Genomic DNA, 20,077 nt, shown 5'->3' with positions numbered 1-20,077 from the left:
GGTAATGAGATCTACAGAGAATGCAGGTTAAACACAGTGAGGACGGAGAAGAAACGATGGGTTGGATAGTAGGTTAGAGGACTATGTGCTCAGATAATTCATTTTCCCCGAAAAGGCCCATCAGATTGAGAATTCTGAGATCAGACTTGTCTGAGACACTTGGCCTGAGAGTTACAGACATGGCGTGGCCAGGAGCAAAGTGATGGCCTACCTCTTTCTCCCCTGCAGCATAAGAATGGCTGTACCTGGAAGGACGGGGGACTGAGCCAGCCGGAGTGCAGAGAAGAGTTCCAGGGAGTGAGTCAAAGCCTGCTGTGTCCTACGCAAAAACTAAAAGAATACAGCAACACTAAACCTGCCCTAAAAGAAATAATTGAAAAGTCTTCCTTAAATAGAAAAGAGGTAAGGATCTATAGGAATGGGAAAATCACAATAGGAAAGGCAAATGTATAAAAGGACTGAAGATCACTTAAACAATCCAGTACATAGATTTAAAAAACAATCAAAAAAGTTTTGTAAAAGTGATTATAACTACAATTAACAGCAAAAGGATAAACGATGTAAAAGCCTGCTCTGCCTTGCTGTGGATGATGCCCTCATAGTCAGAGGGAACCTACTGAAATGAAACCCATCTTGCTAGTCAACATTTAAAAAATTATTAATACTGAATGATAGAGGGGGTTTAGTGAGACAAAAGCTTTTACTTTGCTGGTTGGTGGGTAAGCAAGTATACTCAGTATACTCTTGTAAAGTAATTTGCCCCTATTGTATGCATTGTGCGGTTGAAAACTATTCATACCATTTGACTCTGTAAATTTAATTCTAAAAATCTATGTTTTAACTGGGCATCTGATTTCATTAACTATACTAAGAAATTCAAAATAACATTGGCTTAAACAAATAGAAATATATTTTTCTCCCACATACAATCCAAGCTGGTCTGATAACTATGCTCTGGAAAGTTGCTGGGGACCCAGGCTTCTTCTGCTTTGTGCTCCACTATCTTAGAGTGCTTCGTATCCTAAGCATGACTCTCACCCAGTATGGCTCAGTACCACACCTGCATTGCAGCCAACAGGAAGGAGAAAGGGAGGGCATGTCCCTTCCTTTTCAGGGTGGAACTTGGGAGGTTGCACGTATCACTTCTGTTCACATTCCATTAGCTAGATCTTAGTCACGTGGTCACATAACCACATCTAGCTCAAGGGAGGCTAGGAAGCATAGTATCACTCTGGTAGCCCACACCCAGCTAAAAAGCACAAGTTCTGTTACAATGAGAAAGAAGGAGGAGGTAGACACTGGGGACAGCTGGCAATAATTGCCATGTTATCCTAAGGAAATATGTTGAATATGGAAAAAGATGAATGGAAATGGATGGGAAAACATGAAGTTCATTGCAGAATTATTTACAGTAGAGAAAAATTGGAGAAAAATGACCTAATTTCTAAGTATTTTTCCTCTCAGGAGGAAAGATTGCAGCCAATTAAGATTATATATATAAGGAGTTTTTGATAACATGTGGAAATGCTTCCAATATGTTTTTTTTCTTTATAAATTTATTTATTTATTTATCTTTGGCTGCTTTGGTTATTCGTTGCTGAGCATGGCTTTCTCTAGTTGTGGCGAGTGGGGGCTACTCTTCGTTGCGGTGCGTGGGCTTCTCATTGTGGTGGCTTCTCTTGTTGCAGACCACGGGCTCTAGGTGCACGGGCTTCAGTAGTTGTGGCTCGTGGGCTCTAGAGCACAGGCTCAGTAGTTGTGGCGCACCGGCTTAGTTGCTCCATGGCATGTGGGATCTTCCCAGACCAGGGCTCGAACCCGTGTACCCTGCATTGGCAGACAGATTCTTTTTTTTTTTTTTGCAGTATGCGGGCCTCTCACTGTTTGTGGCCTCTCCCGTTAAGGAGCACAGGCTCCGAACGCGCAGGCTCAGCAGCCATGGCTCATGGGCCCAGCTGCTCTGCAGCATGTGGGATCTCCCTGGACCGGGGCACGAACCCGTGTCTCCTGCATCGGCAGGCGGACTCTCAACCACTGCGCCACCAGGGAAGCCCGGCAGACGGATTCTTAACGACTGCACTACCAGGGAAGACCCCAATATAAGTTTTTAAATGGGATACCAAGTTGTACATAAAGTGCCATCATAATTATTGAAAATAGACTGAAAAGAGCAATAAGGAAACAGTAATGTTAAGTGATTATCTTTGGATGATGAGCAAAGGGTAATTTTTTCTTTTTTATACTTTTTTCTATATTTTTCTTATTTGTTACGGTGAGTATGTATTTCTTCCATAATTAGCAGATTATTTAAGCCAGGGCTCTGGAGTCAGATTGCCTGGGTTGAAATTGCTCCTAAGAGTTTAACAGCTATAACATCTTGGGTTAATTATTTAACCTCTCTAAGCCTTAGTTTCCATATCTGCAAAATAGGAGTAATGATTGTAACTGCCTCCGGTGATAATTGGGAAGATTACATGAAAATAGGTTGCATAACACTTGCCATAAAAGAACTGCTCAAAAAGTATAAGCTTTATAATTGAAAAGGTTTCTAAATAAAACTGTTGTGTATTGGCGCTTTAGCAATCAGATACATCAATGTAATCCACAGATAGCTTCCTGTAATGAGGCGTTTCCCAAGAACTTGAAAGAGGGGAATAAGGCTGAATTTTGAGAATTAAACAGGGAAAATGAAGATAAAATCATGTTTCTGCAGAAATAAGAAGTAACCTTGGGACGTCCCTGGTGGTCCAGTGGTTAAGACTCTGCGATCCCAATGAGGGGGGCCCCAGTTCGATCCCTGGTCGGAGAATTAAGATACCACATCCTGCAACTAAGCCTGCGTGCCGCAACTACAGAAACCCGTGCAATGCAACTAGGGAAGCCTGTATGCTGCAACAAAGAGCCTGTGCAGCCAAAATAAAATAAATAAATAAATAAAAAATAACCTTAAGGAAAGCCTGGGAAGTTAAGGCGTGATTTATGGATCTGAAAAGTAATGTGTTCACAGAGCGGCCTAGTCTGAATGGAGCCAAGAGAAAGAAGAGTCAGCAAGAGTCTGGCAGCCCTCCTGGCAGTGCTCAGACACAAGGAACATGGACTTGAGGGGCAAGCATTCCTGACCTTTGAGAAAGGCCTGAGTAAAAGATCTCCCTTAAGGCTCTCTTTTCTTTTCTCTTTGTACGCTGCTCACCAAGAACATTCTGGTTAGCAGTCTAGTTTCCCAGGAACACTAAGAGAGGAGGAGGTGTCTGGAGCAGGGTTAAGAGCATTCCAGTGACTCTTGACTATAAACAAGTAAACCAGAATTTGGTTTAAGCCTCAGTCTTTTGTGAGCCTGACTGGTAAGCCCAGTCTCAGGGTACACTGACAATAAAAATGGAGAATCAGACCTTCCCAATATACTGGCCTGACCCTCTGAGTCCAGGCTAAGTGGCCACCTCTGTCTTGGTTTTAATTGCAGCAATCAGTATCATTGTTGGTGATTCAGCTTATACACTTGCATCATTTTACACCCAAAGGGAATTTTTTTGGAAGCAAAATTTTTATTTTGCCTTGTAAAACTATTTTATTTTTTATTTTTATTTTTTGAAATTAGTTTGTATTGGGGTATAGTTGGTTTACAATGTTGTGTTAGATTCTGCTGTACAGCAAAATGAATCAGTTATACATATATCTGCTCTTTTTTAGATTCTGTTCCTAATATAGGTCATTACAGAGTACTGAATAGACTTCCCTGTGCTATACAGTAGGTTCTTATTACTTATCTATTTTATATATAGTAGTGTATATATGTCAATCCCAATCTCCCAATTTATCCCTCCCCCCGGAAGCAAAATGTTTGGTTCCTAGTTGTACTGGCTTTGATTCATGCAGATTTTTTCATTGTTTATTTTACAATACAAATATGTTATAGCCTTTGCTTCTTTACGCTTAAGTATATCTAGAGAGATTTTTTTTTATATTTGCCCATGTAAATCTACTTTGTGTATTTTTTTTCTTTTCCATGATGGTTTATTACAGACTATTGCATATATTTTCCTCTGGTATACAGTATAGGACCCTGTTGTTTATTTTATATATAGTAGTTTATATCTGCTAATCACAAACTCCTAATTTATCCCTCCCCGACCCCTTTCCCCTTGGGTAATATATGCCCAGTAGTGGGATTGCTGGATCATATGGCAACTCTATTTTTAGTTTTTTAGTTTTTTGTTTTTTGTTTTTTGGTACGCGGGCCTCTCACTGCTGTGGCCTCCCCCGCTGCAGAACACAGGCTCCGGATGCGCAGGCTCAGCGGCCATGGCTCACGGGCCTAGCTGCTGCGCGGCACGTGGGATCCTCCCGGACCGGGGCACGAACCCGCGTCCCCTGCATCGGCAGGCGGACTCCCAACCACTGCACCACCAGGGAAGCCCTATTTTTAGTTTTTTAAGGAAGCTCTGTACTGTTTTCCATAGTGGCTGCACCAATTTACCTTCCCACCAACAGTGTAGGAGGGTTCCCTTTTCTCCACACACTCTCCAGCATTTGTTATTTGTAGAGTTTTTAATGATGGCCATTCTGATTGGTGTGAGGTGGTACCTCATTGTAGTTTTGATCTGTATTTTTCTCTCTCTCTCTCTCTCTCTCTCTCTCTCTTTCTTTTTTTTGGCCGTGCTGCCCTTGTGGGATCTTAGTTCCCTGACCAGGGATTGAACCTGGGCCTCGGCAGTGAAAGCGCCAAGTCCTAACTACTGGACTGCCAGGGAATTCCCTTGCATTTCTCTAGTAATTAGTGATGTTAAGCATCTTTTCATGTGCCTATTGGCCATCTGTATGTCTTCATTGGAGAAATGTCTATTTAGGTTTTCTGCGCATTTTTTGATTGGGTTTTTGTTGTTGTTATTGAGTTTGTATAGTTTTTAAATTAAGCCCTTGTCTGTCACATCGTTTGCAGATATTTTCTCCCAGTTCGTAGATTGTCTTCTCATTTTGTTTGTGGATTCCATTTCTTCGCAAACGCTTGTAAATTTGATTAGATCCCATTTGTTTATTTTTGCTTTTATTACTACTGCCTTGGGAGACTGACCTAAGAAAACATTGCTATGATTTATGTCAGAGAATGTTTTGCCTATGTTCTCTTCTAGGAGTTTTATGGTGTCATGTCTTATATTTAAGTCTTTATACCATTTTGAGTTTATATTCATGTATGGTGTGAGGGAGTGTTCTAACTTCATTGATTTACATGCGACTGTCCAGCTTTCCCAACACCACTTGCTTAAGAGACTGTCTTTTCTCCATTGTATATTCTTGCCTCCTTTGTTGAAGATTAATTGACTGTAGGTGTGTGGGTTTATTTCTGGGCTCTCTATTTTCCATTGCTCCGTATGTCTGTTTTTGTGCCAATACCACGCTGTTTTGATTACTGTAGCTTTGTATTGTCTGAGGTCTGAGAGGGTTATGCCTCCAGCTTTGTTCTTTTCCCTCAGGATCGCTTTGGCAATTCTGGGTCTTTTATGGTTCCATATAAATTTTAAGATTATTTTTTCTAGTTCTGTGAAAGATATCATGGGTAATTTGATAGGGATCGCATTAAATCTGTAGATTGCTTTGGGTAACGTGGCCATTTTAACAATATTAATTCTTCTAATCCAAGAGCATGGGATGTCTTTACACTTCTTTGAATAATCTTCAATTTCCTTTATCAGTGTTTTATACTTCTCAGCATATAAGTCTTTCACCTCCTTGGTCAGGTTTGTTCCTAAGTATTTTATTTTTTTATGCAGTTTCAAAAGGGGTTTTTTGTTTTTTTTTTTACTTTCCCTTTTTGATATTTCATTTTTAGTGTAAAGAAATGCAACAGATTTCTTATGATCCATGTAAATATTAATGAACCCATCAGAACCATGAGTCAGAACAATCCACTGCACCTCCAGCCTGTCTCCTGGAACCTTTCTCCTCTCCTGGGAGTGCTCCCAGGGAGGTCCAGAGTCCTCTCAGGCAAAGCAGATGCTAGTCAACAAGCTGACTGTCTACAGGGCTTGCCATGAAGTGGCTTGTTCATGATCTGTTTCTGGGATCCTGGAAAAATGTTTTTGGTGTCTTTCTGGAAAGGCTGATTTTGGTAAGTCACCTGTCCCCCTGGGTGTCAGGAAGGTTGTGATCCAAGAGAACACATCACATCTTTAAATGAAGAAGCGATTTGTTTGTTTCTTGACTTTCATCCTTCATGGTGCCCCTGGGGAGAGAAGTTTCATTCTGCATGCTATAAAGGCCTTGGGTGGGTGTTTCATTGTAAAATGGGACAACAATACTGACTTTTCAGAGTGATTGGGAGAGTAAATGAGGACATTGAGGAAGGACTGTAGGACTGTAACATAGTGTGTAGCACATAGCAGACACTTAGAAACTACATGTTCACTCAGATTACATTCAAAAAGTTCCATTATTCTGTGTAAGTGCTTCTGTTGAAACCATCATCAAACCGTCTTGTAATCACACATCTTCTCAAAGGCAGAGAACACATCTTAGTCACTACTGGTACCCACAGCTCCCAGCATAGTGCATGGCTAACCTTAATTGAAGGAAGAAGGGAGGACAAGCATCCAGTACCCAAGCTCGGCCCTCATCTCACTCACACTTGCTTTTTATTTATGAAAATATCATATTGTCCGTGTAAATAAGATCTCTGAGAGCATGCAGAGACGCTGGTAACAGTGGAGAACTCTGTTACTCAGAGTCAGAGGGAAGGAAACTTACTTTTCACCGTATATCCTTTTGTTCTGCTTTTAAAATTTTACCATGGGCATGCATACTTCTTACTTTTTTAAAATATTTATTTATTTATTTTTTGGCTGCATTGGTTCTTCATTGCTGTGCGCAGGCTTTCTCTAGTTGTGGTGAGCAGGGGCTACTCTTCTTTGTGGTGTGCGGGCTTCGCATTGTGGTGGCTTCTCTTGTTGTGGAGCACGGGCTCTAGGTGCGCAGGCTTCAGTAGTTGTGGCATGCAGGCTCAGTAGTTGTGGCACACGGGTTCAGTTGCTCTGTGGCATGTGGGATCTTCCCGGCCCAGGGCTTGAACCCGTGTCCCCTGCGTTGGCAGGTGGATTCCCAACCACTGTGCCACCAGGGAAGTCCAGGGCATGCGTACTTCTAAAAAAATGTTTGTCATAAAATCCCCCCAAGTTAAACCAAAACCAAAATATGTTGGATACATCTGTAAAAATCATATAAAGGTGAAATGTAAATGGTTAATAAAAATAGAAAAAAGTGATCAAACTTACTAAGAAGTACACATTAAAATAATGAGATATTTTTCCCCCTTATAGAGTGCAGAGAGGTAAGGAGGGATGATATCCCATGTTGGTGAGGATGTATGAGACAGGAGGCAATGTGGCATTTGTTTTCAAATGAAAATGAAATGTTTTCAAATTGAAATCAATTAAAAATAACCAACATTCGGGACTTCCCTCGTGGTGCAGTGGATAACACTCTGCCCTCCCAATGCAGGCCTGGGTTCGATCCCTGGTCAGGGAACTAGATCCCACATGCATGCCACAACTAAGAGTTCACATGCTGCAACTAAGGAGCTGGCAAGCCACAACTAAGGAGCCGTGGAGCCACAACTAAGGAGCCTTTCTACCTCAACTAAGGAGTCCACGTGCTACAACTAAGGAGCTGGCAAGCCACAACTAAGGAGCCCTGGAGCTGCAACTAAGGAGCCCGCCTGCCTCAACTTAGACCCGGTGCAACCAAATAAATAAATATTTTTTAAAAGAATATATATTATATATATATATTTAAAAATCAACATTCTAGGAATTTTCGCTAAGGAAGTAATCTAAAATATGTGCAGGTTTCTGTCCAAGGTTTTTAGTGGCAATACTGCTTACAACCTGAATGTCCGGGTGTTGGGAGGGAAACCTTATCCCCAGCCCCTGCTCTCCCCACCTCCCCAACCGCAGTCTATCTATGATAGAGCAGTGAGTAGGGCCGTGGGTGGCTGGGATCACCTAGCGTTGGCAGAAGACAGCAGTACCCAACCTTATTCCTCTATGCACCAGAGAGAGATGAAAATTAATATGCTTAGTCTCGCCTTAATTTCTGGAGAGATCTTGGCCTTGGAAGTTTGTGGAACGGCAGAGAAAGTTAATTCCTATTTGTTACAGTGAGCACGTACTACTTCCATAATTAGAGTAGTTCAGCCGGGGCTCTGGAACGGCAGAGCCTGCCCATGGAGATGGTAGCTTGCGGCTCTCCCTGACCCAGCAGAGCCTGATTACCTCCCTATCACAGAAACTGGGAAAGGGCTCTGCAGCTGAGGAGGCAGGAATTGAGGGTTTGTTTCCCTTCAAGAGCTCCACAGAGAACCACTCTTCTTGGCAGCTTGGAGCGTGGCTCGAATGCAGAAGTAGAGACTGATGACGCCTCCCACTGGTAGTGCCTGTAGATATCTCTGTGCTTGACCCATGGCCAGAGGATAAAAACAGTCATGAGTAGGCAAGAGAAAAATAACAGTAAACTTGAAGAGACTTGGCAGCCAGAGGGAGAAGGAGCTGGCAGAACCCTCAGAATAGGCAGCTCTTGAGGAAATAGAACTTATGAAAGAGACAGATGGCAGCTCTACCCAAATACGATGACTGGAGGAGATTGGATTATAGCAAAACTTTCTGGAACTGAAAAGCATGTTTTGTTTTGTTTTGTTTTTAAATTTACATTCAGTAGGGACTTCTCTGGCAGTCCAGTGGTTAAGAATCCATGTTTCCACTGCAGGGGGCACAGGTTCGAACCCTGGTTGGGGAACTAAGATCCCGAATGCTGCATGGTGTGGTGCGGCCTAATTAATTAATTAACATTCAGTAGGTGAATTGAAGGAGAGGATGGTCATCATAAAGCCAGTGGTCTTTTAGATCAAGTGGAAGAAATATCTCAAAACACACCAAAAATAGAGAAAAACCAGGAAGCAAAGAGTTGGAGGAGCAATCAGTATTGAGCTCAGTGCTGATTAGACCTTTCCTGAACCAATTCCTGTGGTCAGGAGATGCCCCTTCCCACTTGCTGGGTTATCTGAGCCAGTCGCTGAGCCAAGGGAGAATGGGTTGAACTTAACGGGTTAGACCAAAGTAGGGACCATTTTGGGGTGGAGTCAATACCACCCACACAATGGGATAGAGTGGAATTTTTTTAAAGAAGACAACTACCTGGAATATCCCTTGTAGTAACACATGGTACCTGACTGAAACCATTGTCCTGAGGATAAATGAGATCCTGTGTAAGTTGCTTACACAGTGCCCAGCACATAGTAAACCCTGGGGGAATAGTTATTGTTTTCTCATTTTTTTAGAAAGTGCTTTTAAAGTTTTAATGGATGTAGATGCCCTTCTCAGTTTTGACAATTCATCTTATTAGTGCTCTATGTAGAACCCTGGAAACAACAGAATGGTAACTCTGCTGCACTTACAGAGTGCTTCATGCAAATTCTGATTCAGTCTTGTGAGGCTTGAGGTTCTGCATTTTAAACAAGCTCCCTGGTGATGCTCATGCTGCTGGACCACAAGACCACACTTTGAGTAACAAGGACCTGGGAAGGGTTTTGCCTTTCCTGTGTGATTGAAGGGGCTTACCACTGCCCCCATGTTCCATGGATGGGAACATGACGGAAGGCAAGAGAAAGGATGATGAAAACAAGCAATTTTCTTTTTGTAAAACCTCATCCTTTTAATTTAAAATTTTCAAACCTTCTGAGTATTTGAAAGAATAATGCAGTACACACCTATGTACCTTTCACCTAGCTTCACCAATTATTAATATTTAAGCAATTTCCTCTTAAGGGCATGCTTAAGAACTTAAGTTGTCCACATCACTTCCACTCTTGTCCATCGGTAAAAACTTTGGCATATAGCCTCACATTGCTGCAAGGGAGGGTAAGAAGTATAAGCTCAGCTTGACAGCTATTACCTGCTATAGGGGGTGCTGTTCTATTACTACAAGAGGATATGAGAAAGCAGTTGCTTTTTAAAAAGAAGGAAGATGGGACTTCCCTGGTGGTCCAGTGGTAAAGGATCTGTCTTCCAATGCAAGGAACGCAGGTTCAATCCCTGATCGGGGAACTAAGATCCCACATGCTGCAGGGCAACTAAGCCTGTGCCACAACTACTGAGCTTGCAGGCCTCAACGAGAGAGCCCATGTGCCGAAAACTACAGAGCCCACATGCTCTGAAGCCCACACGCCACAACTAGAGAGAGGGAGAGAAGAAAAAAAAACCCGCATGCCATAACTCGAGAGAAGCCTGCCTGCCACAGTGAAGAGCCTGCGTGCCCGCAATGAAAGATCCCACATGCTGCAACTGAGACGCGACACAACCAAAAATAAATAAGAAGGGAGAGGAGGAGGAGGAAGACAGTGGATACTAGGGGACAATTAGCCACCTCTAACACAGTGACTCGCTGGATCTCCCAACCAGTTCTCTTCAAAGTGTATTCTGGAAAGACTGAAGCTAAATTTGCAGCCCATCTCTACAAAGTATGTAGGACTTCAAAGTATGCATTTTATACCCGCCTCACTGTTGATTGTTCTATCTTCATTTATATTAAAGCTTTTTTTTCAAGTTTGATTATAATAGTGACACACTAAATATAATTGTATAGAGTGCTTGAAATGCTCTGAGTGGACCCAAACACGTTTACCACAGCATCTTTGCTTACAATAGCATGTTTGCAGGACTTAAAACTGTAACTCTACCGAGTTGTAAATGATACTATGTTTTCATTTGCCTGTGATTTTTCAGCCTTTAAAAAAATAGGATCTTACAGAAACTGTTACAGAAAGGAAATACAAGTTGCTTTACACAAATCAAGATTCCATCAGTCACTAACGTCATATTATGTAGACAATAGAATATCCTGGTTGTTTTACATCCCCTTGTTCCACTACTCTTGATCTATTTATACCAATTGCCTTTAAAACTTCTAATCTCTTTAGGTATATTTTCTTTGTCAAAATGTTAAAGAATATGCATTCAACATTTATGAGATAGTGTGATTTTATTTTATTATTTTAAAAATATATATTTATTTATTATTTATTTGTTTTGACTGCGCCAGCTCTTCGTTGGCGGACTTCTTAGTTGCCGCATGCATGGGGGGATCTAGTTTTCTGACCGGAGATCAAACCCAGGCCCCCTGCATTGGGAGCCCTGAGTCTTACCCACTGGACCACCAGGGAAGTCCTGATAGTGTGATTTTAGACTGTTTTAATCTGTGATAACGTTTATTCATTTGGATGTGAATTAAATCATTTTAGGGTTGATAATTTTAGCCTTCCGATTCCATTCTTTGCCCCTGTTACCACTGTAAGTTATTTGAAGGCAAAGAATAAATCTCTCCTTTAAAGTTAACATCAGAGTTTGCTCAACACGAGTCCCTTAGCAACAAAATTTGAGTTAGGTTTTGTGATGTAGTACCTCCTCTAACTTGAGGGCAACTGACCCCCGTCCATTTACACAGCGACAGCCTTAACTGCCTGTCTGCGGAAGCTGGACTCTGGCTGCCGGCCGACGTCCGGCGCTGGGCGCGGTGGCGCTGCTCTCCAGCTGCTGTCGGTCCTCCGATCACGCTTCCCTGGCTTGACAACCCTCCAGCTGCTGGAGATGGAAAAGCTCAAACCCTAAACCCGAACGAGGGGAGTTTTGGCCGGGAACTGGAGGGCTGTGAGCCTCCGGGTCTGCGCGGGGACGCTCAGCTGTGCCCGAAAAACCCGAGCCGGCCGGCTACCAACCGGACCGCGCCCCCGGCGTCCATACCCGCCAGGCTCGGGCAGTTCAAAGTTCGGCCGGGTCCAGAGGGATCTCGGACCCTCCGCTGGCTCTCAGAGCCTCGCCAGCCGCTAGCAGGCGCGCCGCTAGCAGGGGCGCCCCCAGCCCCACCGCCAGCAGCCCAGCCTCTACTGTGTTCGGCTTCGCGCCAGGCCTGCCAGCTCCTAAGATGGCGGCGGCGGCGTCGAGAGGTGGCGCCCCACGTGGGCTCTGGTGGCCAATAGGCTTTGGGCCTGCGCCGCCGGCCCGGAGCGGGAGGCGGAAGTGCTTCGGGCAGCAGCCTCCTTCCAGGCTGCGGCCCCTGCCGGTTACATAACTCGTTGCGGGCTGCGAGCGGCCCCACTTCCTGGCTCCCTGAGAACCGAGGATGCGCTGAGCCCCACAACGCCGTCCGCTGCCGCCGGCTCCCTCCCGAGGTGAGGTATCCCGGGCTCTGGCCTGCAGTGTGGCGCCGGACCCGGCCGGAGGCGGGGGTCGTGAGAGGCAGGGAGCGCAGCTGGGGGGACGGCCGGGGTGCAGGGGGACCGAGGCGGCCCTGGCGGGGCGCGGAACTGCCCGTCCGTTCAAGGGAGGCCGGGGGCGCGGCCCACGCCAGTCGGAGCCCAGATCTTTCCGCGGTGTTTCGGGACGGCCTCAGAGCTCACGCTTCCCGGGGTGAGGAGGGAGCCGCGACCCCAGACTCCAGGGGTGCCGAGAGGCGCGATTCCGACCCTTTTGCCTGGGACGCCACCGTGCGAGGCCCCAGGACGAGTTGATGGGGAAATTTGGAACCGCAGGGCAGCCTGCCCCTTACTACACTCTAGATCTCACGGGAGGTGCAGGGCCTGTCCTCTTCACAGTTGAGCGATTCGCCGCTGCCTCGCCCGGTCCTATCTCTGCTTTAGTACTTGTTGCACGGATTGTAGTTATTTGCCGACTTGTTTGCCCTCCCGTGAACTCCTGAAAGCCTGGGGCTCTTTCTTGGTCGTCTCCACATCTTACTCCTTCAGCTGTACATTTTGGTTAAGATAACTGATTCCTTACGTTTTTGGTAGTTTACAGACTGGCCATGCAGACCCCTACACCACCTCTGACCTCTTCTGCCCTATCGGGCACTTCCCAAGGAATAGAGGGAATCTATAGCTTCTGTGGTTTGTGCCCCGGGAAGATTTTCAGGGAGGCTGAGCGCCTTCCCTAGACCACTAACAGCAAAGATCTGTGTGCCCAGCGGGTGACGGAGCCCAGGGCCTGGAGATGAGGAAAGGAGTTACTCTGCAATAAACATGGACACTGCCTGCTTCATTGGTCTGTTTTCATTCTGCCAAATGCTTGAGCCATGCCATTTTCTTACTAATTTGTCCTGAAGGAAAAGGATAACAGCCCCACAGGGTAATTCCCTGTGGTACCTGGAGTGGTTGTTAATCAGAGTCAGAACTGGAGAGAACATTGCTGGTTGCAGATATTTACCGGAGCATGGAAGGCAGAAAACTTCTAGTTAATGCTTAACTGACAACCGGGAAAATCACTGTGACTCCAGGTCATCTATAGAAATACCACATTCCATGTAGTACTTTGTGATGTATAGATAAGTCATAGAAGTTCTTTGGCCAGTAGTACTGGATTGTGAGGTGGGGAGAAGGGGAGTCTTGAACAACATTGAATTAAAAGGGGCTGGAGTAAAACAAATACTCTCTTACAAGAATCCCTGAATTGAGTTAAGCTCAGTTAGAGAAGAAGGGATTCCAGACCAGAAGAAACTCAAGGGTGGCTGAAGTATAAACGTCAGTCATTTAACAAATGGACAAAGTCAGTCATGGCTGTGCGCATAGGTCTTCATCTCCCTTGTTCCAGGATTTTGTACGTCACAATTAAAGTGCAAACTGGCCCTTTGAGAAAGCAGTGTGCGTGAGCTCCTTCTCCTTTGGGCCACAGTTTGCTGGAGTTCCATCTCACTGGGCTTGCAGACATGCTGGGTTTCTATAAAGATGGTTAAAACCTGTAAGTAACAAAGTCAAGGCATGGTGTCGTGTTCACAAGCCAGAATAAAAAATACAGACACTTTTTTAAAAGGTCTGTGTGTGTCTTATTTTTAGCCTCTCCTGTTGTAACTTACAGTGACTTTATCACCATGTTTATTTTAACTGCACCCACTCTCAGACTTCAGATGTGACTTGTTGAGGTTGCTTGGCAACTTGGCCTCTGCCTGGGATGGAAGAAAATTCCTGGATGTTAGGAGATTGGAGAGGTAAAAGACATCCAGTAGAACTAAGAAGGTTGGTGCTGTCACTGCTCACCAGGTGCTCCACCCCACAGACTGTCCCAGCCTCAGTGGACCTGCTAGCAGCAGTTTGTCTTCTGGCAGCCCGAGGTATGTTTAGACCAGGTGGACACAGCATCCTTACTTGGCAGCAGCCACAGGGAGCACAGTGTAGAGAAGAATCCTCAGAGCTCTGAGTGTGGGGCAGTGCATATCTTTGCTCTGCTAAAATGGCCCAGAGGTCTCTCCTTGTTGGTGACAGCTCTCCTGCCTGAGTAGAAGGCTGGCTGCTTGTCAGGCCATGTCTTCTCTTAAATGGTGGCTCCTGCATCTCTACATCTTACTGCCAACACCTCCTTCCCTGACAACTCTTTCTGGAAGGAATCCACAAAGTCCTCATGGCTTTTCCACCTCAGTTCTTCGTTTGCAGAAAGCTAGATTGGGATATAGACTCTGTGTTGAAGCTGGTCCTGCTTCTGTCCATGTGCAGTGCTTTCAAGTAAAATGCTGATTTGTGAGATGATACTGGAACTCCTGGGTCTCATTCTGGCTAAGTCCAAATGTTGAATTTCATTCAATGAATATTTCTAAGTGTCTTTGATAACTCCAGGATCAGGCCTCCTTCCCTAAATATCATTCTTTTTAGGGTGACCTCTGATAGAGGCTGGCTGACAGGCTAGATCAGGGTTATCTGAAGCCCAGATATCTTACACTGCTGATTAAAGAGAGGCCTATGTGTTTGAAAACCCAGTGAGCACATACATAGTAGGGTTGACGTTCCACTCTGAACCTGAAGGTGTTTGCTCAGTGCTTGTGGAGTGATGGGAAGGGGATCTGAGCAGGGAGCCAGGGCTTTCTGCAGGAAGTAGTTTGGGGTCTACATCAACAGTGGAACCAGTGCTCCATTGAGTGCCCCACTGCAGAGGCTGGCAGACACGTGACAGTCACCCCGAGGTGCCCACAACACTGAGCCTGGATGGTCAGGTGGAGGGGGAGTAACCACGCATGAGGGCCAGTCCGTAGTCCCTTCCTGTGGGCATCTCAGACTCCCCATCTCCCCACCTGAGGCCCACTTCCTGCTCAGGCAGGGCCTACATGGCAGGGAGGGGTCCCACACTCTGAATATTGATGGCGAGAACCACCTGTGAGTGTGACAACGTAGAGACTTTAAAATGTCTCTTCCAATTCATAGACTCTTAGTGCCAACGTTTAAGCCGCATACCCTTGGAATAGCACGGCATTTGTTCACTGGTACCAGAAGTAAACATTCTAAACGTTCTAATAAGATGCACAATTGTAAAGAAGCAAAGAGGAGCTGATTGTGGAAAGGGACACAGAACAAACGTTTGTTCCCTTTGCTTCCACAGGAAGACCAAGGAAAAGTATTTTGTCATCTTTAACAGACTACATTAAAAAAAGAAATTCTTCCCAGTTCTATTTCTTGTTGTTATTAGAAAGCAAATTGTGTTCCTCTTTTTTGTTTCCTGCATTCCTGAAATAGGGCAGCAAAGTATTTGGGCAGCAAAGTAATGAAATTTGAGCCCATCTTAAAAATAACTGAGAAGAAAGCAATTTCATTTGATAAAATAGTCTTTGGGTAATTGTCCCTTAGCTACTGAAAATGATTTTTATCTGGAAAATGTTAATACAACAATATTTCCATGGTTTCTGTAGCATTCAGTAGCTGTTTGCTACTTTTTAAAAAAAATTTTTATTTTTAGAAGATGACTCCTGACTAGTTGTAAGCTATTCAGAAGGTCTTGCTGGTCAGATATTTGCTGCTCTTTCTACTCTTACTGTCAAATTACAGTATTGCTTATCCTCTGGCCTCCCATTTTTTACTTTTTTGTTGAAATATACACACTGCTTGACCAGCGGTCATGGCATGAGCGTACCAGTGCAACCACCACCTCAGAAGACCCCTTGGGCCTCTTACCAGGCAAGCCCTCTCCTATTTAAAAAGTTTATTTTCTTGTAGGAAACACAAGAAACTATTAACCGTCATTTTATTGGGACTGGGGTGAGGAGGGGATTTCAAGTTTTTGCTTCACTTTGTGTATGGATTCCTATTTTACCATGAACACGTGTTCATAGTAAAACATAGTTTTAAACAGCATTTAACAAAAGGAGAATGTTCTGTTTAAACCTTTCTTTTTAAAATGGCTGTCCTGAAACCTATGAATAGTTTTAAAAATTGATTTTTGTATGGCCACTAAATTTTCTTTTTAATAGTTGCACAGGAACTCTTTAAAATATTTTCACAAGTCTATTCGGCATCCTTATCCACAACTACCTCCTCTTTGCTTCATTACAAATGTGGGTCTGTGTTTAGAATGTTTATTTCTGGCATCAGTGCATAAATGCCATGCTGTTCCAAGGGTATTTGGCTTAAATGTTGGCACTAAGAGGGTCTCTTTGGGGGCAAAATGGGTAACCATTCTACTTATACTTTGAAGAGACATTGTAAAATTCCCAAGTTGTTACTAATTAAAACAGATTATTTTAATATAAAAGATCTGTTCATAATTTTCACGTACCACCTGGAAGTCTTGTTTTTTTCTGTTAATAAAAACAACCCAAGCTCATTGTTTTTTTAAAAAAAAGCTGAAATGATACAGAAGCGAGTGATGTGGACACCAACGTCTGCCTTAATTCCAGAGGCAAATGCTGACTGGAGGTTGAATTACTTTTAAAAATAATTTTTTTTTTTTTAAAAATAATTTTTGTTATAAAAGTTAACCTCGTGATCAAGTGTTAATTTATACCGAATTTGACCCACTTTCACATTTAATATCTTTTGGCTTCTGAAGGATCTTAAATGCAAACCCAGAGAAGTAGAGATTAAAATCAAACATCAAACAAAAAAACCCAGCAGAGTGAGATGGGAAAAGTGTAGAAAGGCCAGTGGTGGGGCTAGTTTGCTGCAGGGGCAGCGGTGAGGAGCAGGCAGGGTTTCTGAAGCCCGATGCCCCCTTTGCTGTGCTTTTCTCCTTCAAACTGAGCAGCCAGCGGTCCATTTCACCCACTACCCCAGACAGTGCTGAGGGCACCTGCAGCCGCCTGAGTTTTCTGTGGAAGAACTCACTCACTCTCAGTTGGGTTAGAGCCCTCAAGAGGGTCCAGTCTTGGGTGTCAATCAAGGATGTGTATTTAATTTTTGGCTGCACCCTGTGGCATGTGGAACTTCTGCGACCAGGGATCGAACCCATGCCCCCTGAAGTGGAAGTGCAGAGTTCTAACCCGTGGACCGCCAGGGAAGTCCAAGGATGTGTATTTAATACATACATTTTACTACTATTAAATGCATACACTTACCACCATCAGCCCCAACCTAATATTTACAAGTGGTTTTTTTGTTGTTTGTTTTGTTTTTAAATCCAACTGGTTGACCCACTCCCTCGATCTGAACTGGGAATCAGCATTCTTGGCAACCCTGTCCCAGCTTGACCAAGATCCCCAATTGAAAAGCCACAGGGCAGCAGCACCTCTTGCCCAGCCATCCTGGTGGCCCGTCCAGCCCAGGCCCGGCTGTCTCCGCTTCGCGCTCTGACCGAGTCCGTGGGTGTGAACGTGCGGTGGGCAGCAGAGGTGCACCTGCACTTCGTTTCCGTTCCAGGAAGAGGAGACGTGCCCGAAGCTTTCAGGAGAGGGGACCTCAGGGTTTGCTCTTGGCTCCACATCTCTGGCCCCCAGTTCAGTGGCCCTTTTTCTCCCAGGTCACATTCTTGTCTCTGTTTTCCCTCTTTGTCCTTGTCTGTCCCCAAACCCGGACTATAGTTCCCCAATTCTGACCAAGTGGGGCCACAAAAGACGAACAGTCCTTTGGCCGCCCGTCAACTGCTGGGATGCTGGTCCTTAGAACAACCACAGGATTCTGCCTCTGCAAGGAGTGGGGGGGGGGTGTCGCAGGTGGCATATGTGCACAGTGGTCCGAGGACATGCCCTCCGCATCTGGTCATTTTACCATGGACATGAGGTTAAAAAGCAAAATGATGAAATAAAATTTAAAACAAAATAAGATCTGTCTCATCTTGGGATATGGTGTAAAGTTAAAGGGCAGAGCTCTGAAATGCAGGATGCCCTGAGCTGCGTAGTGCCCTTATCTCTGCCTTCTCATCCTCGAGAATCTGCTGATGGCCCAAGTTTCAACTGCGGGTCCCCAAGTTTGCCGGCCCCTGGCAGAGAACTTGGCACCTGGCAGTCGTGACCACCTTTTGCAGAGGGCTTACATCTCACTGCCTGGCAGGCGTTTTGCACGCTTCCTATGAGGACTTCCATCCCCGCTTTATAGCCCTCCCTGCGGCTCATAGCCCGCACATGGCAGGTGGCAGGACAGTGAATTTGAACCCAGATCTGGTGGCCTCAAAGCTTTGCTTAGCCCTGGACTCTGCTGCCTCCTGCTTCACAGGCCCTCTGAGAAATGTTGTGAATCAATGATCCTCTTGTTTGTTTGTGTCCCACGCACATGGGACGTTTCGGGCCTCAATATTTTGCCTCCCAGAACTCTTTGATTCGAGGAGGCAGAACAAATAAGAAAAACATGATCTTTTTTTTTTTTGGGCTGTGTTAGGCCTTCGTTGCTGCGTGGGCTTTCTCTAGTTGCAGCGAGCCAGGGCTACTCTTCATTGAGGTGCGCAGGCTTCTCATTGCAGTGGCTTCTCTTGTCACGGAGCATGGGCTCTAGGCATGTGGGCTTCAGTAGTTGTGGCACGTGGGCTCAGAAGTTGTGGCTCGCGGTCTCTAGAGTGCAGGCTCAGTAGTTGTGGTGCACGGGCTTAGTTGCTCCACGGCATGTGGGGGTCTTCCCGGACCAGGGCTCGAACCCGTGTCCCCGGCATTGGCAGGTGGATTCTTAACCACTGTGCCACCAGAGAAGCCCAAGAAAAACATCTTGACTGAGGCAAGGGGGTGGATTCCCCACCTTTCCTGTGGCTGAGGGAGGAGAGCATCCCTTCCCACAGTTGTGTTAACCCCTCCCAGCCCAGCCTGGTGGACAGCACTTTTCCTGTTCATTGATGTGCAGTTTGCCTCAGAATTCCTCAAGCAAAAGAAGGGGTTTCTGAGAGTATTTAGGTAATAGTGCAGAAAAACACACACCTTCCTTCTCCTCTCAGTAGCTCCTCCAATAATCAGAGATGTCCAGTGATGCTTTTTGCTGTGACCCCAGTGCCTAGAGCAGGCCCTGGGTTTTTAGTACAATTTTGGTAAACAAATGACTGAATGGATTCTCAGTGTGGAATGCGCGGGAGGTGATAGAAGCTTTGGCCCAAAAGAAAGCCAAAATGGGCTGTCCCTGGGACTGCTCCTGGACCACCTGTTGTCTTATTTTTAAATTGGGAAGTGTGCAGATGCACACAGTTGGTGACCCCAAAGGACACGTGGAACGTCACCGCCAGCCCGGTGGGTCACCTTTTGCCCCCTCTCAGTGTCGTCTGACCCCCCCAGCCACATTCTCATTTCTGTCGCCATCGGTTCCTTTAGCCAGTTTTAGAATTTCACACAAATGGAATCCTCCACTGTTATCACTTCATGTTTGAAGGGATGTGTCTTAAATTGTGTGTGAGGAATACGTGGGCTCCCCTCTGGGCAAGATGAGGTGGGTTGTATGAGGGAGGCTCTTTGGAACTGGAGTGCTGGGTGTTTGTTTCTTTTCGCCTGTAAATTATTCATGTTCCTCCTACTCTGAGGCTTTGGAAGGAGCCCAGGCTGCTTTGGAGACGGCTTGCCCCACCACGGGCCGCTGCTCATTTGAACAGACAAGCTGTGCTGAGCGCTCAGTTTCCCTCACTTGACGTTCTGAGCCCTTCAGCCCATTTTACTGATGCGCAGGGTGGTGCCCTGTGTCCATCACTGGCTTATAGTTCCTTTTCTGCGTCATCCATCCTGAAGGCAAGAGCTTGGAGTCCATGGCTGTTGGATTTTTCAAGCTGATAGGCCTGGTGCCTGCAGAATTTCACACTCCTGAGGGCCCAGCGGTCTTTCATTCTTGTGCCATGGAGGAGTGTGTGCTAATCTTCCCTGTGCTTCACTTGAGAAGACACCTGGAGTG

The 20,077-nt window shown here is 45.3% G+C and overlaps 1 protein-coding gene across 1 annotated transcript in view; it reads left to right on the top strand.

Annotated features, from left to right (window-relative positions):
* NAA60 (N-alpha-acetyltransferase 60, NatF catalytic subunit) overlaps nucleotides 1-20,077 on the top strand; it is a 38,622-nt gene that overhangs the window by 3,626 nt on the left and 14,919 nt on the right. Inside the window, exon 2 of the mRNA XM_082669720.1 lies at nucleotides 229-402. The gene's annotated coding sequence lies outside the window, so the exon portion shown is untranslated. The remainder of the gene's footprint in view (nucleotides 1-228; nucleotides 403-20,077) is intronic.

The sequence above is a fragment of the Grampus griseus genome (genome assembly GCF_964374135.1).
Source record: "Grampus griseus genome assembly, chromosome: 14".
In the NCBI taxonomy this organism is placed as follows: Eukaryota; Metazoa; Chordata; class Mammalia; order Artiodactyla; family Delphinidae; genus Grampus; species Grampus griseus.
Note: the sequence above shows the minus strand (reverse complement) of the source record. Positions and strands in the feature narration are given on the sequence as shown.